This window comes from Nannospalax galili, unplaced genomic scaffold, assembly GCF_000622305.1.
Source record: "Nannospalax galili isolate Female #2095 unplaced genomic scaffold, S.galili_v1.0 scaffold557, whole genome shotgun sequence".
Lineage (NCBI taxonomy): Eukaryota > Metazoa > Chordata > Mammalia > Rodentia > Spalacidae > Nannospalax > Nannospalax galili.
Genome location: NW_008340356.1, coordinates 4,105 through 20,755, shown reverse-complemented (window position 1 = coordinate 20,755; position 16,651 = coordinate 4,105).

The following is a 16,651-nucleotide window of genomic DNA, read 5'->3' as shown; positions in this document are numbered from 1 at the left end:
AGAAATGGCAAAGCTTACATGCCAGTGAGGAGTATGGGGAAAAGGTAAATATGATACAAACTACATAAACACGAGAGCCGTAGAGACCAGAAAGGCTTGAGTGGTGCACAGAGCCCACCGCAGTGTGTATCTGTTGCCGGCAGAAAAAGGGACAAGTGGGCTCAGGGTACAGCCTAGAGGTACAGCACTTGCTTAGCATTCATGAGATGCCAGGGTCAATCCTGAGCACATTTTTAAATGACAAAGAAACATGGGACCCCTCTTGAATGCTAGTCTTTCAGCAAATATGCCAAGCGGCATTCTGTGTTCCAGGAAAAATACAAGAGAATAATTCGGGGGGGGGGAAGAAGGTGCTAAATTAAGAAGTAACTGAAAAATGGTGCTTTGACTGGAAATTGGGAGACTAAGGTAAATAAAGCTACGCTGTGTTTACTGTCGTCTAGTGGGTAAATTTTTTCACAGGGGTATAAGCTAACAATTATGAAATTTCTGTGCACACACACTAAGACTGAACAAATAAGTAAATGGCAGGTGCTGAAGCAGGAATTCGCAGTTAGGAAAGAAGGCAAGAGCAAGCCAGAGAGGCGTAGACTCAGAGAGGATGCCTGAAGAGATGGATAGAGATCAGAGCAGAGAACAACAGGACGTGTGTGAAAAGGTCACAGTGAAACCCATCACTTCATATGTTAATACCTGAAAAAATAAAATCGGAGGCTGGAGAGATGCTCAGCAGTTAAGAGCACTGGCTGCTCTTGCAGAGGACCCCGGTTCAGTTCCCAACACCCAGATGGCAGCTAACAACCATTTATAACTCCTTTTCTAGGGAATCCTGTGCCCTCTGCTGGCCTCTGAGAACATCAGTGCACTTACGTAGATATAGACAAAATATTCATATACAGAAAAAAATAAATTCTTTAAAAATACAGTATAAAGTAAACCAATCATCTGTATGTATGTATACATTAGGGTTGCTGTAAACATACATTTCTGGCTCTCTGCACTGAGAGGACCTAGGAACAGTGAACCCCAGTCTTTGGCTTCAAATGCCACTTTTTACCAGGACTCCTTGGAGAAATGACTCTGGGAGATGAGTGGGAGATGGGAATTCACTAAACCTGGAGCACCTCTCTTTTCTTTTTTCTTTCTTTTTTTTTTTTTTTTTTTTTTTTTTTTGTCTGTCTTTTTGGTCTTTTTGAGACAAGGTCTCCCTGTAGCCTCAGCTGACCTGAAACTGACTTTGCAGATCAGGTTAGCCTTAATCTCTGCTTCCCAAGTGCTGGGCTTAAAGGCATGTGCCACCACACCCGTGTGCCACCTTGCCTAGCTCAGGAGCACCTTTTAATGCTGGAAAGAAATGGAGTACTTGAAACACAAAGGATTCAGGTGTTATGGTACCAGGACCCAAGGTGGAATTATCCAAGCAACAAAATACTTCAGGTGTGAGAACCTGAAGTATCAATATGTATCAATGAAGCCATTTTGATATAATTGAATAAGTGAATAGAGATTTAAAAATACCTACATTTCTCATACCAAATTAAAATTCCAAGTAGTTTACAAATCCTCCCTTCTCCCAGAGAAGAGATAATCCCCTCACACCAACACCTGATTGTGAGCTGTGATCAGTTATTGGCTTCTGAAGTGGGAGCCCATGGGGGGGTCACCTTCAGTCAGACCCACACAACCACTAGTGAGACACTAATATGACACACCCTCCATCTGATGACCAAGAAAGGCACATTACCTGCAAGGCCTTCCTCCCCCACATACAGCAAACTGAGAAGAAGTTCAAGAAAACACTAAACAAGCCCCAATTAGTGGATTTTTTTTTTTTTTTTTTTTTACAAAAAGCCTGCACAACACTTCTTAAAGCTGTCAAGATAATCAAAAGTCATGGAAAGTCTGAGAAACTGAACCCAAACAGGATCCGAACAGTAGACGACATGTGAGTGGTGGTGTACACCACACAGGATCCTAGGACAGAAAAAACAGACCAAGTAAAAGCTGGTGATGTCCTAAGAAAGGATAGAGTTTACCCAATAACACCGAGCCAGTATGCCTCCCTGGTTATATCAAATGCACCAGAGAAATTAACATACAATGTTCATGAACACTGGGTACAAAATACACGGGAACTGTCTGCACTATAATTAAGACTTCCCTATAAATCTAAATCTAATCTTGAGTTTATCTCAATTGAACATCAATAACAAAAGTCAATGGCAGGGGCTGCAGAGATGCTCAATGTTAAGAGCCCTGGCTGCTCTTACAAAGGACCCAAGTTCAGTTCTCAGCACCCACATGGCAGCTAACAACCATCCATAACTCCAGTTCCAGGGGATCAGGCACATTCTTCTGACCTCTGTAGGCATTGCACAACATGGGTGCACCTACATACATGCAGGCAATAAACTCATACACATAAAATGTATGTTTTTTTTTAAAAAAAAAAAAAAACATTTTAATGAATGGCAAACATTATCTTTGTCCTTAAGGAGCTGAAATGAGTTAAGTAGTCCCTGCAGGCTATGTAGGGACTATGGAAGTATCAAGGTAGTAAAACCCTGGGCAAAGGAAGAAAAAGATTGTGGTAGAGGGTAAATCTCGGTGTCAGGAGGAAAAGGCCTCATGGGTTTGAAGGAAGGGAGGGGTGCAGCTTGCAGAGTGAGGTGGAGAAGGGATGTGGGTTGGAGGGAGTATCTCCCTCTTTGGGCAATGGGGAATATCTGCAGCCTCCATCCTCCAGGGCCTTAGAGGGAAGTTTCTAAAACTCTCTGCTCAAGTTTTTTAATACACAAAATAGAAAAACTTATACTTTGCAACATTGCTTTAAGGACAGAGAGAACAAGCCCGACAGGCTCAGAACTACATCTGGCTTTATGGTCAGTGTCATTCAAAAGAATGAGAGACTATTTATTATAGAACTGCTGGCATCAACAAAAAGAAAGAAAGAAAGAAAGAAAGAAAGAAAGAAAGAAAGAAAGAAAGAAAGAAAGAAAGAAAGAGGGCTGAAAGGATGGCCAAGGGATAGTCCTTATCTCCATCACACACACGAAAGACCAAGCATGGTGGTGTGTACTCAGAATCTCAGAACTAGGAGGTAGAGACAGGAGGTTCCCTGGGGTTTGCTGGCCAGTCAGTCTAGCCATTCAGGGAGCTCTAGAGTTACTGAGAGACCCTGTCTCAAAAAATACGGTAGAAGGTGATCGAGGAAGACACCCAGCATTGACCTCTGACTGCCACACATGCATGCACAGGCACAGCAGTGCCACACACGCACGCACAGAACCACTTGCTGGAGGTGCTTTCATGGAGGGAAGGTCTGTTCACATTAGGAGAGCAAAGAGATGCCTAATTTCTAAGGGCGCAGACAGAGAGCCTGCCGTTTTCTTCCTGAAATCCTAAACTAGATGCAGAGTTAAAGCTCTCTGAACAGAAAATATTGAAATACATTCAAGAGACAGGAATATTATGACATGGAAACCCAAAACACATAGACAAATCAGGTCCTTTTCGAGGGAAGGTCTTACAATTTTTTCTTAGTTATTTTTTTTACTTTTTAAAAACATTTTATTGATTTCTTGAGTTGTTCACACAATGCATTTTGACCTTAGTCAGACCCCCACCCCTCTCTACTACTCCCTAACCCTCTCATCTGACTTCTTACCCTCTAGTATTACTTTTTAAAGCCTATTGAGCCGTTTCAACCAAAACATGTGATCCTTATGGTTTTCTCACTACTTAACAAAGATGTAGCAAACTTAAGACGTTAAGGGCTTTCTGAATCCCAATGATGAAATCAATAAGTTAGGCATAATTTTTATGAATCCAGTCAGGGAAGAACCACTCCCTGCCATCAGGCTGACACAGAATGCTACGGGTTCTTGTGACAGCAACTCATATCCAGGTTGAGGAGATGGAAATCTAAATTATATAGAAATTTGACTTGGATCAGGGACAAGACTTGAATGTATGTGTTAGCTCTTTTTCCTTTTAAAACCATGACATCCCTAAACCACCATCTTTGCCCCCAAGTAGTTTAAGCTCTTCAGCAGTGACGCACCATGGAATGAAGTCCATCTAGTAACGATGAAGTGAGAGGCCACAGTTAAGAGCATGTCTAGGAGACAGAAGTAAAAACAACTTCAGTTACAATAAAAACAACTCCTCCCGCTTAGTCTAAGCCTGGCTACAGCGCAGCTTCCTGTAAGCAGCTGTCTACAGGTAGGTGAAAGGGTTAAGTCTGTGAAGAAACTCAATTTTCAGCTACTGGCTGTGGAATCCTGGGTAATTACTAGGGCTTACACCAGACCACACCTTAGATAAACCTGTAGTGCTGGGGTTTTCTACAAACATTTTCTTTCCTACAAGCTGTGGCTTGTCTCTGTCGTATATTTGCCTCATGCTTCCAACTTGATTTTCCAGTGGCTAGTTTATACTTGATAGAGCCAGCAAATCAAGGTCTGTTGATTTAGCTTCAAATCTTCATGGTGTTTACATGAGACCATCAGACCAGATACCTGGTAATAGACATAGTCAGGCTGGGTGGATTCTTTATAACACAGAGAGATGGGAGGTGAGGGAGAAAGAGAAAGGAAAGGGGGGGAGAGGAACTGGTTTTAGTAAAGATTATTGGCTTAATTTTTCTTGTTTTATTCCATGTTTTCTCAAATAATATAGTCTTTGCTTGGGCCTGAAGTTTTAGAATCATTTGACCTCTTAAATGAGCATTTACTTATTTCACCTTATGAAATACTGTTTTGTGTTTTGTAAAAGAACACAGCCTAAGAATAGGTGTGTGCTTGGCGTGAGGCCAGTACTTTATCACGGTGCACTGTGGGAAGTAGAGGATAAAGGGATCATGGTTCGGTCTTGTGTTTTAAGGTTGTAGTTAGCAACTGAAAGTTATTTCTTCAGGTTGCACAGTCTGGAGAAAAAACAAAACACCTCCTGTGACATGAGGGTTGATGGAGGAATGTCTTTTCTCTTTGAAAAGAAGACTTCCTGTCTCAACCTCCAGCTCCCTCTTCCCACTCCTATGTCACACCAGACCTCAGAGAAAGCAAAGTGAACCCAGGCAGGAAAATGCCTTTTCCGAACTTTCAGGGTCCTGTGGGCTAAGCCAGGATGGTGATCATGTTTGTGTTCAGTGTTGCATGTAAGTGAACACCGGGCCACAGTGCGCACATCTGAAAGAGGCAACAGTGTTGGGTGGGGACTTTTGACTCAAACCAGGGGGACTCAAATGCCTTCTGGTCACTCTGGATAACCGTCAAGGTCAACGTCACCAAACAACACTTCTCTCACATGCTGACAGAATTACTCTAACCAGACCGCTCAGCACCACCTGCCTGGGAAGACAGTACTGGGGAAATAGAAATTTTGAACAGTCAGAGACAGAAGGAAAAATAATTCCTGAACAGAAAGCCTTGAAGTAGGGGACCCATAAGGGAGGAAAAATGCATTTATTAACTGTAAAGTTTCAAAAGTAAAGTTATAATAAGTGTTATCAAAAACATGGGAAGTTTTTAAAGTAAATGGAAGTCCCTCCTGAGATTAACCAGCATTAATAGGCTGATGCTTCTGGTGTCTAAAATGTCACAGAGAAACCTATACAAAGGATGGGGGAAGTGGGGGGGAATGAGACAGGTGCAAAAGGATTAAAATTCGAGGGATGGAGTGGGGGAACCATCCTGTACATTGTGCCCTCAACCTGCCCCGTCGTAATCAGGATGCTAAATTCCAAGTAGGGAAGACTGACTTCAGTCTTCGCTGGGCCAGCCTCAGGTCCCGCTCCTCCTGGCACAGGCTCGTGAAATCTATTTGAGGCAACTCTACTTAAACTCTGCTTCCCCGGCCCCATCCCAATCATACTCACCTACTGCTGTCCCTAGCTGCGCACGAGGACAGAAAACAGAAAATGACAGATTAGAAATACTCTCTGCGGCTGGTCTCTGAAAAGATGCTCTTGAGGACATCTGGCCTCCTCGGGTAAATGGAGACCTTGGAGCACTGACCCTCCAAGGTTTATGTTTCCAGGAATCAGAATGGTGGCAAAGTAAGTCAGCAGCTGTCCACTGAGTACGAATCAGCAGTTAAGAGCACTTGCTGATTTTGTAGAGGATCTGGGTTCTGTTCCCAGCACCTACATTGAGCAGCTCACAACAAACTTCAGATCCAGGGGATCTAACACCCTCTTCTGACTTCTACGGGCACGACATACATGTGGTGTACATACAGACCAGCAAGCACACACATACACATAAATAAAAATTAAAATTAAAAAAGACAAGTTCATTTAAATATAATTGACATACAATGATCTACTACTTTAAAAATAATAACTGAACATAATTACATTATTTCCCTCTGAAAACCACACTCCAAGGTGGGCTACAGAATAGTCTGTGACAGAATCATTTTCCTCAGGAAGCAATTTCCAAAACTGGAGTAAAGATATTTATTTTCTGAAAACTTAAAGAATATTTTAAAATACTTATTATACCCACAAGATGATTCTCTGTGGACAATAGGTTATTTTTGAAATTTTTACTTCCTCTAAGAGAATGACATTTTTCAAACTAACTTTTAAGGCACTTGCTTCCTCAAATTGTGGCATCTGGGCCACTGGTGGGGGCACCAAGTACTGGGTTGCAGAGTGGGGCCCTTGTCCCTCTGAGAACCACCCCCTTGGAAGTCTGTATGGCAGCTGGTAAGGTGCCCCACACAACCTTTCTTTCACCTGCCTCCTGCAGGAGGATATTCAACTTGTAAGATCTGGTTTCCCCAGACTGGTATGGACCATACTCTTAAAATACATTAGCTCTAAAGTTTTAAATTAGCTACTTTCTTTTCTTCCCAATTAACCCAAATGTGTGTTTTGTCTCTAAAAGAGCGAGCTCCCCCTGGACTAGAAGTCCATCCTATCATTGTAACCGCCAAGCCGAGAACCATGCACCTGGGGTATGAACAGGTGCAGCTAAATGGCACTTGATAGACTCACAATGCAATGGGGTTGCCGAAAACAGGGGTCCAGGAGGGGAGTCTGGGCACCCGAGGGCTGGGGCCAAGGACTGTTCTCAGGAGCGGCTTGCAGGTCTGGGCCTGTGGCCAGGTCTTAACACCTGGGGCTAGGATGTGTGCTTGCAGACAAGCAGGCTTTGAGTGATCCCAGGAGATGAAGTCAACCTTTGAGCTTGCCAAAATGAGCAGCCGGAAAAAAGCCAGGCTCCTGCACACAGGCAGACAGCATTCCTTTGCAAATATTTATTTGGGCTTGGATTTCAAAAACCTTATTCCTCTGTTAGGTCACGGCACTTCCCCATTCCTTCCTCTGTCGTTTTTAGATTGTTTGAGGATTTCCTGACTGTTTGTGGTGGGAGGTCCTCCTCAGGAACCTGACAATGGCTTCCATAGGTCTGAATTGTCCCAAGCCACATAGAATTTCCTCTGAAAACCTTATGCCATTTACATCGTTGATTTCTCAGATCATCAGGAATAAACTTTCTTTCCTTAAGATGAAATTCTTTAAAAGAAAATGATCTTATAGGAGGAATGTTATGGCTCATAGCAAGAGAAAAGTACAGCCACGCAGTACTTGTGAAAATTGCTCAAGAATAGAAATGAAAGTCAAAGTCTGTGATTTCCCATAATCCTCCTGATAGGCTCCTCAGTTTCCAGGATTAAACTGCAATAAAGAGAAGATGTTTTGGGGACTGGAGAGATGGCTCAGCGGTTAAGAGTACTGGTTACTTGCAGAAGACCCACACATGGACTAACAACCGTCTGTAACTCCAGTTCCAGGGGACTTAACGTCTTCTTCTGTCCGCCACAGGTACTGCATGACATGAGTACACTCACACACATGCAGGCGTAACACTCATACACATGAAATAAAAATAAGTAAAATTTAAAAAGAAAGAGAAGTGTTTTCTAATGGAAGGACTATCTCAACCTTTTAAGGGACAAAATATCTACGTAGAAATAAAAATGGAGAAAATTATCAAAGAAAACTTTCAGAATTGTCTTAAGACACAACAGAACTACATATTACCAATGATTAGAATGGGAGCACAGGTTCCCAGAAAGAGGCCTCAGATAAAATTATTAGCAGAGTCCTCATCCAAAGAACTTTAAAGAGACTCTGTCCTTTGGGCTGTGATAAACATGTTCTTCAAATAAATAAACCACAGCAATACCCACACCGTGCTGGCTTAGCAGTTACGTTTTCTATGAAATTAAAGATGAGTGATAATTCAGCATGTAGAACATGGCCTCGTAACTTGGTGGGTAACAACACACTGACAGCAAGTCACAGGCCTCAGTGAGCACCGGGCTGGAAGTCAGACAGTTCAGTCCCTTATTTCAGGTGTTTATTTTCTAAATTTCTTGAAGATTGATGGAGGAAGTGAATTAATATCCTGAAATGGTCATCAACTCAAACAAGTACTACTTACATTCCACTGATGTGTGTGGTTTGACTCAAAGAATACAAAATAGAGAGTAGTGGTGGCAATGTATGTGCTGTCTGTGGGGAGGTGTGCGCATGCTCAAAAAGAAACTGGAAATAATAAGCTTAAGATAGAAGCAGGGGAGACCGAGTTGAGTGCCTGGGCAAATATGCTCAGAATCAAGACGTCTTCATGGATGCTACCCAAGTGAAATCCGGTGTGGGCTTCAAACCATATCTCAGAACGGTTGACGGGGCTTAAACAGAAGCTTAAGCAAAACGAAAATCTCCTCAGTGGGGTCTTCCTCAGCTGGCCCTCTGCCCGGGTCTTCACCCCTCCAACCAGGCCAGTTTTGGGGCATTGAGGTTGGTCATGTTTCTTACTCTGAGTCCACAGGTAATGGTGGCTTAAGTAGTTAGCACATTTCATCTTCAAAGCTCTTAACTGTAGTTAATTGACATAAACAACCCCTCAGGAGATGAATTAATCACACTGTAATACTTCCTCTTCTACCAAGGGAACAGCTGGGTCAAGATGGGGAGTGACTGGCCCAAAGCCTTCCAGAAATGATACTGGAAGGCAGAGGCAGCTCCTGGAGCTCCTCAGTCTCAAATGTTAATGAAACTGCTGTTTTCTTGTTTTCTTCTCTACATCATAGATGAGGCCTGTCAGTCAGTGGCCTTCTCCAGACAAAGGTAGAGGAGCAGTCAAATCGGCCTACCTGAGCCCTCCGGATACACTGCCATACTTAGCATTTACATCAAACCACACTGCATTAATGATAATATCTAATTAATTTAGTATATCTGACATGTAAATTAGTGGCCCAGCATGGGTCTATAAAGGGGCTTAGCTGTGTTTTCTTACTGAACAATCACATATGAAACTTAAGCCTGTGACTTTGTTTCCTCTTTTACAAAATCTTGAAATATCTCATCATCCTTCAGAATGTTTTTGCATTTTTAATTAAATTTTTGCAATTTTCATACAATATAGTTTGGTGGCATTTAGACCCACTCCCCCCACACTGCCCCCTTCCCAATTTAATGAACTCTCTTATATATAAAATCTATAGATATGATTTGTGTCCATCCACCGGGCCCACCAAGAGTCTCAACCCTGCAAGACAGTCTCTCCCCGTCTCAGCGACCACCAATTCCCAAAAGTTGCTTAGGTTGGTTGGGATTTCTTACCCATCTCCCGTCTATGCTGGGATTTGGTCTGCTTTGAGCTCACATGGGACTTGTGCATGCTGTCACCATTGTTGTGTGTTCATATGTGTAACTGACCAGTCTGGAAGACTGTTTTGTCTGCCCCTTCTGGCTCCTACAATCTTTCCACCCCCTCTTCCACAATGATTTGCAAGCACTGGGAGGCGGAGGTTGGAAATAGGTGTCCTACTCGGGGATAAGCACTCTTCAACCTCTTGTTCTCTGCACATTGGCCAGTTGTTGGTGTCTATGTAAATCACCATCTGCTGCATAAGGAAACTTCTCTGGTGAGAGTTAAGAGTCATCCTAAGTGCAGAGGTTGCCCTAAAGATGTGTCACTTAGGCTTAAGCATCTCACAGACACTTATTCTCTGCATTTGACCAGTTCTGGAATTCTGTAATAGTTTCCATCTGATGCAAAAAGAAGCTTCTTTGATGAGGCATCCTTCAGTATGTTTAAGAAAGACTCTGCATGGTGGTGCACACCTTTAATCCCAGCACTCGGAGGCAGAGGTGGGCAGATCTCTGTGAGGCCAACGTGGTCTCTATAGTGAGTTCCAGCACAGCTGTGGCTATAGGGGGATCCTAGCTCAAAAAGATTAAAAAAAAATTTTTTTTAGTCTTTTTTAAGAGTCTATAAGAAAATTTATTGCCAAGATAATAACTGTGGGCTGGTTACAGTGACAGTAACTCAGTCAATCCTACAACTTGGGAGACAGAGACAGGAAGATACAAGATTCAAGGTCAGCCTGTACTACACTACATAGCCAGCCCTGCCTCAAAATGTGTGTGTGTGTGTGAGAGAGAAAGAGAAAGAGAGAGAGAGACAGAGAGAGACAGAGAGAGACAGAGAGAGAGAGAGAGAGAGACAGAGAGAGACAGAGAGAGAGAGAGAGAGATTGTGACAGAAAGACAGCCCTGGCTCTTTCCACTCAGTGCCACAATGATTTCTGTAAAAGCGGTCACCATGAAAACCTCAACACCAAATTCATCTGAAGACATTCTCTGTGAAGGCAGTTGGTTTTCCTGTTTCTGCCACCTTTATAGCATTTCGGAACTACCAACTTAGCCTCCTTTCTCTGGCTTTTATTCATCCTGGTGCCGTTTCTTGGCACCATGAAGCCTCACAACAAGATGAGGGAAGGATGCTCTTCCAGCTGCTTACCAGCCAGTGTCAGTGTTTGCTGGTCACGACCAATTCCTTCTTTCCCTGGCTCTTGGCCTTTATGTTTTCCAGAGCATCCCAGGATTCAGTGTCAAGTGTGACGGTGCTTCCGGTAAGGTTTTTAAGGAAAATCTGCACCTTAGCAAAGGTTCCTCCACAGATGGGAGCAGAACAGCACCCCTCCACCCACAGGATTTCCAGTCGACGAAGGGCAAAAATTCTCTTTCGAACCACCCATTCTGTGGAAATTTGCTAATGGCAGCTACAAAAACCCAGTACAATTGGTAGAGAACATTTTAAAAGTTAACCACAGAAAAGGGAATGTAAGCCACCATGGTATCCAAGAGGTGTTTGTCATGTCTAATAATTAAGATCATTTCCAATTAAAGCAATAGTTACCTTGTCTGTTGCCTACCAGACCACAAAATTTGAGACATTCAATTACCTTCTATATTGTGGGTGGGAATGTACAGTAGTACAGCCACTGCAGAAACCAGTTTTCAGATTCCAACACTGGAAATAGAACTACCATATGACCACAGTGACCTTTAGGGGGACGCCTGAAGGAATCAAATCAGAGATGTAGATTATTCACAGTAGCAAAGCTACAGAATCAGACTAGATGCCCATGGATGAATGGTTTGGTAAGGAAAATGGGGTATGTAGACAAAATGGAGTATTATTCAGCCATAAAGAATAATGAAATCATTTGTTTGCATAAAGGTGAAAGGAACTACAGACCATCATATTAAGCAAAATGGGCCAGACTCAGAAAGACAAACATCTCATGTGTTGTCTTATTGTGGAATCTAGAAAATAAAAAGACATAAAATAGGATGGAGAGGACTGGGGAAGGGAGAAGATGATGTCCTGTGGTATTAGAGAGTAAATATCACCAAAACAGTATATACATGTATGAAAATGCGGTAAGGAAGTCCGCTGTACAACTGATACACAGGGTGCAACATTCTAAAACTATGTTTGGAAAAAAGTAGAAGTTAAACCTTTGTACCTAGAAGGGGAAATGGAGGTGAGCCTCATTTGTGTACAAGCACCCATGATGCGCGAGTATGTCATGGCGCACATGGGGAGTCGGAGAACAACTTTGTGGAGCTGCTTCTTTCCTTCCACTATGTGGTTCCAGACATCTAACTCAAGTCACCAGCCTCTTGGGACAAATGCCTTAATCTGCTGAGATACTTCACCTGCAGAATTCACCTTCAGCTTTACTGTGTTACGCAGAAGTTTCTGAGAATGGCCCCATTGCCAACATGGAGGTATTGTTGGTCCATTTTCACCAAATAAAAAACAAAACTCAAGTGGTTTCAAATGAATGTTTGACCTTTAACAAATGTTTGGAGCTTTATAAAACTTTGTTATGTGGAACTTCAAATCTAAGCACACTAGAGAGTGCTTACGTCCGTCTGGTCTCATTACACCCTCTGTACATTTCCCAGGCTGTTTTGCCTTAAATACAGTGCAGATACCATGTTGTCCTGCAGGCATTGTGGCCCATGACGAGCTGTGCTGCCTGTTCCTTTCTACATCTAATATGCGGCCACATGGACTCACAGAAACCATGTATAATTTTTGCACTGTATATCCAGGTACATTTTAAGTATAGTATTATAGAGTTGATTTTGATGCTTTGATCAATTCTCTTTTCTTTCTTTCTCTTTCTTTTTTTTCTTTCTTTCTTTCTTTCTTTCTTTCTTTCTTTCTTTCTTTCTTTCTTTCTTTCTTTCTTTACTTTCAGAGCTAGAAATTTCGTACCAGGGAGTTTTAAAAGGTAAAATTTAAGTACCTTTTCTGTGAGGTTCAAAAGGTTCCAGAGTCTGCCACCCTTACACCACACAGAACCCAAGTCTCTACAGACATGTGGAGTGTGTGTGTGTGTGTGTGTGGACCCTGCAACCTTGACATTTGTCCATCACTATCCTCCTAATCTCTGAGCTCCCTTCAACCTGTGTGCTGCTCTAAACATATTTAAGGTGCTTCTGACAAAGCTGAAAACACCACCTCCTGGTTCAGCAGCTCCCGTAGACATCCCACTTTCAATCAAACTTCTTGAAAGGCTCAAACGTCCATCTTCACCTCTCCATTTCCAAATTCACAGCCAGAGCAACAGGCCAAGCAGCACCAGGCCAGCAGCCACTGTCACTGAGGCACTTCGTCAGGGAGGAGATCAGGATGACCAAATGCAATGATGACCCTCCCCTCACTCCTCTGTGGCTTGGCTGCCTTCATCTGGATCCCTAGGTGACATTGTGGACATCACGTGAATGGTTGGGAACTTCATCCCCTCTGCCCTTTGCTATTTCTGTCCATATGCTCAGCTCCACTCTGCAAGATGGCATGTGAGTTGTGGCTTAAATGAAGTTTAAAAAAATTCACTGCTCCTCCTGACACAAAACCTGCTTGTGGAAGTCAACTGTACACCAGATGGATAGGGGGTATGTGGAAGTCAGCATGCAGTAGATGGGGGTGTGGAATATGGGGGTGTGGCGGTCAGCATGCAGTGGGGGTGTGGAGGTCAGCATGCAGGAGATGGGGTGTGGAGGTCAGCATGCAGGAGATGGGGTGTGGAGGTCAGCATGCAGGAGATGGGGTATGGAAGTCAGCATGCAGGAGATGGGGTGTGGAGGTCAGCATGCAGTAGATGGAGGGGTGTGGAGGTCAGCATGCAGGAGATGGAGGGGTGTGGAGGTCAGCATGCAGTAGATGGAGGGGTGTGGAGGTCAGCATGCAGGAGATGGGGTGTGGAGGTCAGCATGCAGGAGATGGGGTGTGGAGGTCAGCATGCAGGAGATGGGGTATGGAAGTCAGCATGCAGGAGATGGGGTGTGGAGGTCAGCATGCAGGAGATGGAGGGGTGTGGAGGTCAGCATGCAGGAGATGGAGGGTGTGGAGGTCAGCATGCAGTAGATGGGGTGTGGAGGTCAGCATGCAGTAGATGGAGGGTGTGGAGGTCAGCATGCAGTAGATGGGGGGGGGGAGGTCAGCATGCAGGAGATGGAGGGTGTGGAGGTCAGCAGGCAGTAGATGGGGGGGGGGAGGTCAGCATGCAGGAGATGGAGGGTGTGGAGGTCAGCATGCAGTAGATGGAGGGTGTGGAGGTCAGCATGCAGTAAATGGGGGTGTGGAGGTCAGCATGCAGTAGATGGGGTGTGGAGGTCAGCATGCAGCAGATGGGGGTGTGGAGGTCAGCGTGCAGGAGACGGGGGTGTGGAGGTCAGCATGCAGTAAATGGGGTGTGGAGGTCAGCATGCAGTAGATAGAGGGGTGTGGAGGTCAGCATGCAGTAGATGGAGGGTGTGGAGGTCAGCATGCAGTAGATGGAGGGGTGTGGGGGTCAGCATGCAGTAGATGGAGGGGTGTGGAGGTCAGCATGCAGGAGATGGGGGTATGGAGGTCAGCATGCAGGAGATGGGGGTGTGGAGGTCAGCATGCAGTAGATGGAGGGGTGTGGAAGTCAGCATGCAGGAGATGGGGTGTGGAGGTCAGCATGCAGTAGATGGAGGGGTGTGGAGGTCAGCATGCAGGAGATGGGGTGTGGAGGTCAGCATGCAGTAGGTGCAGGGGTTTGTTTCTTTCTATGTTCTTCATGACTGATGTGCCTTCTTCCTTTAGAACTCTCAGATCTCCTAAGATCACCAGGACTCATTGTGTTGTGCTTATTAATGTTCCAGGAATAGGTAATATCTAGGTTTCCTTAGAAGTCACCTAAACATTCAGGTTAAGACAATAAATAAAACTGAGTTACACTGAGGGAAATGTGTGTACTTTTTATTTTATTAAAATAACCCACAACACAGTGCCAGATAGGAGAAACCTTCCATTGAGTTGTTGGTCAGGGTAGTCCAACAGACTCCCAAAATAACACAGGCTATTACCACAGCCCTTGATTGCCTCCTAGAACTTGAAGGTAAGACACTATTGCTAAAGATAGAACATATTTCAGACACAGGACTTGGAGCAATGAAGCTGGAACTGACCTGGAAGCCTCCTCTCTGAAGACGAGCTCTCATAGTTCTGGAAGACATTATGCAAGCTGTTAAGGGAGACCATCAATCAATGGTCCAACCCAGTTTTAAAGCCTAATAACCACCACAACTGGCACAGCAAACTATAGTGGTTCAGTGGTGGCACTTTTATCTTGGGTAATCAACAGCTACCTAATTAGACTTAAAACCCTCTCAATAGGAGGAACTCATGTGTGGTGCTGTAATCATAGCCAACTACACATGGCTGGAGAGGTCATAGGTCTTGGAGAAAACCCTATCTCTGTCATATCCCTAGACAAATGTAATTCCTTACTGTATGCTAAATATGGATCTTTATATTTACAGACAAGTATACCATTCACCACACATCAAAGAAGCTTCTTTTTGCAACAAATGGAGGCTATTACAGAGCTCCACAATGTGGAACATAGCAGAACTGGGGGTAGAAAGAATAAGCACCTCTCAACCCTCCCCAGAGAAGCGTCCACATGCACACAGAAGGCCGCAACAGGTCAAGCTTTCGAGAATAAGAGATTGTAAAGTGCATGTCCCTAATAGGACTTCTAAATTAAACCTCACTCACTCATGGCTCAGGGACCTTTGCGGAAGAAGGAACAGAGGGACTGTACGAGCCAGGGTTGGGGCATGACCCTAAGGAAACAGTCTTCCAGGCCTCTGGAACCTGCTCATATGAACTTACAGCAATGGTGTCAGCATGCACAAGACCCATACAAACTCATACAAAAACCCAGCACAGAACTGGGGAAATGGGAAGCAGGCCACAACCTTAACCAAAGAACTATTGGCAGCTGATCACTGCTGAGTGAGAAGAGCTGATCTCCTTTAAGGAAGGAACTCTAGACAGGATGAACTTGCACTGAGAGACATCTGGGTACCCAAACTTTACTTGATAGGCCTTAACATATATGACAGAATCCATGAAATCCAGTGGGAGGAGGATATGGGGGGTTCAGAAAGGGGAGAGAGTACAAACCTTATTGAGATGTTTTGTATGTACACAAAAATTCAATTAAAAATATACATTAAGACCTCCCTCTGCTTCTCTGGGCCTCTACAACCCACCAGCCACTCTCCAGGTAAGTTGATAACCTGCCCTCTGTGCCTTGACTCCCCCCAGCCTCATTCACCCTCCCATCTCCCCCACCCATCTCTCCTCCTAGCCTGGGTCCTGTCCCATTCCTCGTCTTGGCATCCCAGACACCTGAGGAAACACGACTGCTTCCTGATCCTTCGCATCCAGAACAACCCAGTTCCTTCTGGGGTCCCCAGGAGCCCTCTGGGCCTGGTACTGCCATCACCTCCCTCTGCCTCCCTGGGCCTGCAACACCCAGCAGCCTCTTTCCTGGATACTGGGGCTAACCTTTCCTCTTCCTGGTCCTTTGCATCCAGACCAACACAGTTCCTCGGTGCAGTCCCCAGGAGCCCTTGGGACCACTTCCTGCCCCCATCTCCCTTTGCATCTGTGGGTGGCACGGCCACCAGCTGCCCTAGACCAGCAACTTTCCTGGGTCCAGCTCCCAGGCCAGTCCAACCTCCAAATTCCTGAGGCCCAAATCTTTCCTGGAGGGATCCAGACCTTAGGAGAAAGCCTGAGAGCATCTGATCCTCATCTGACTTGGGCCACTGTGGGAACTCCTGAAGACAAAAGCAATCTGGCCACCCCAATATAAAATCAAAAGAGAGAACCAGAAGCTTAGAGGAACCAGCTTTACATGCCCAAAAAGTAAACCACAAAGACACATAAAGTTTAAAAAAAGGAGCAGACCTAAATTTGAAGGCTTGAGCCTCATACAAGGATCA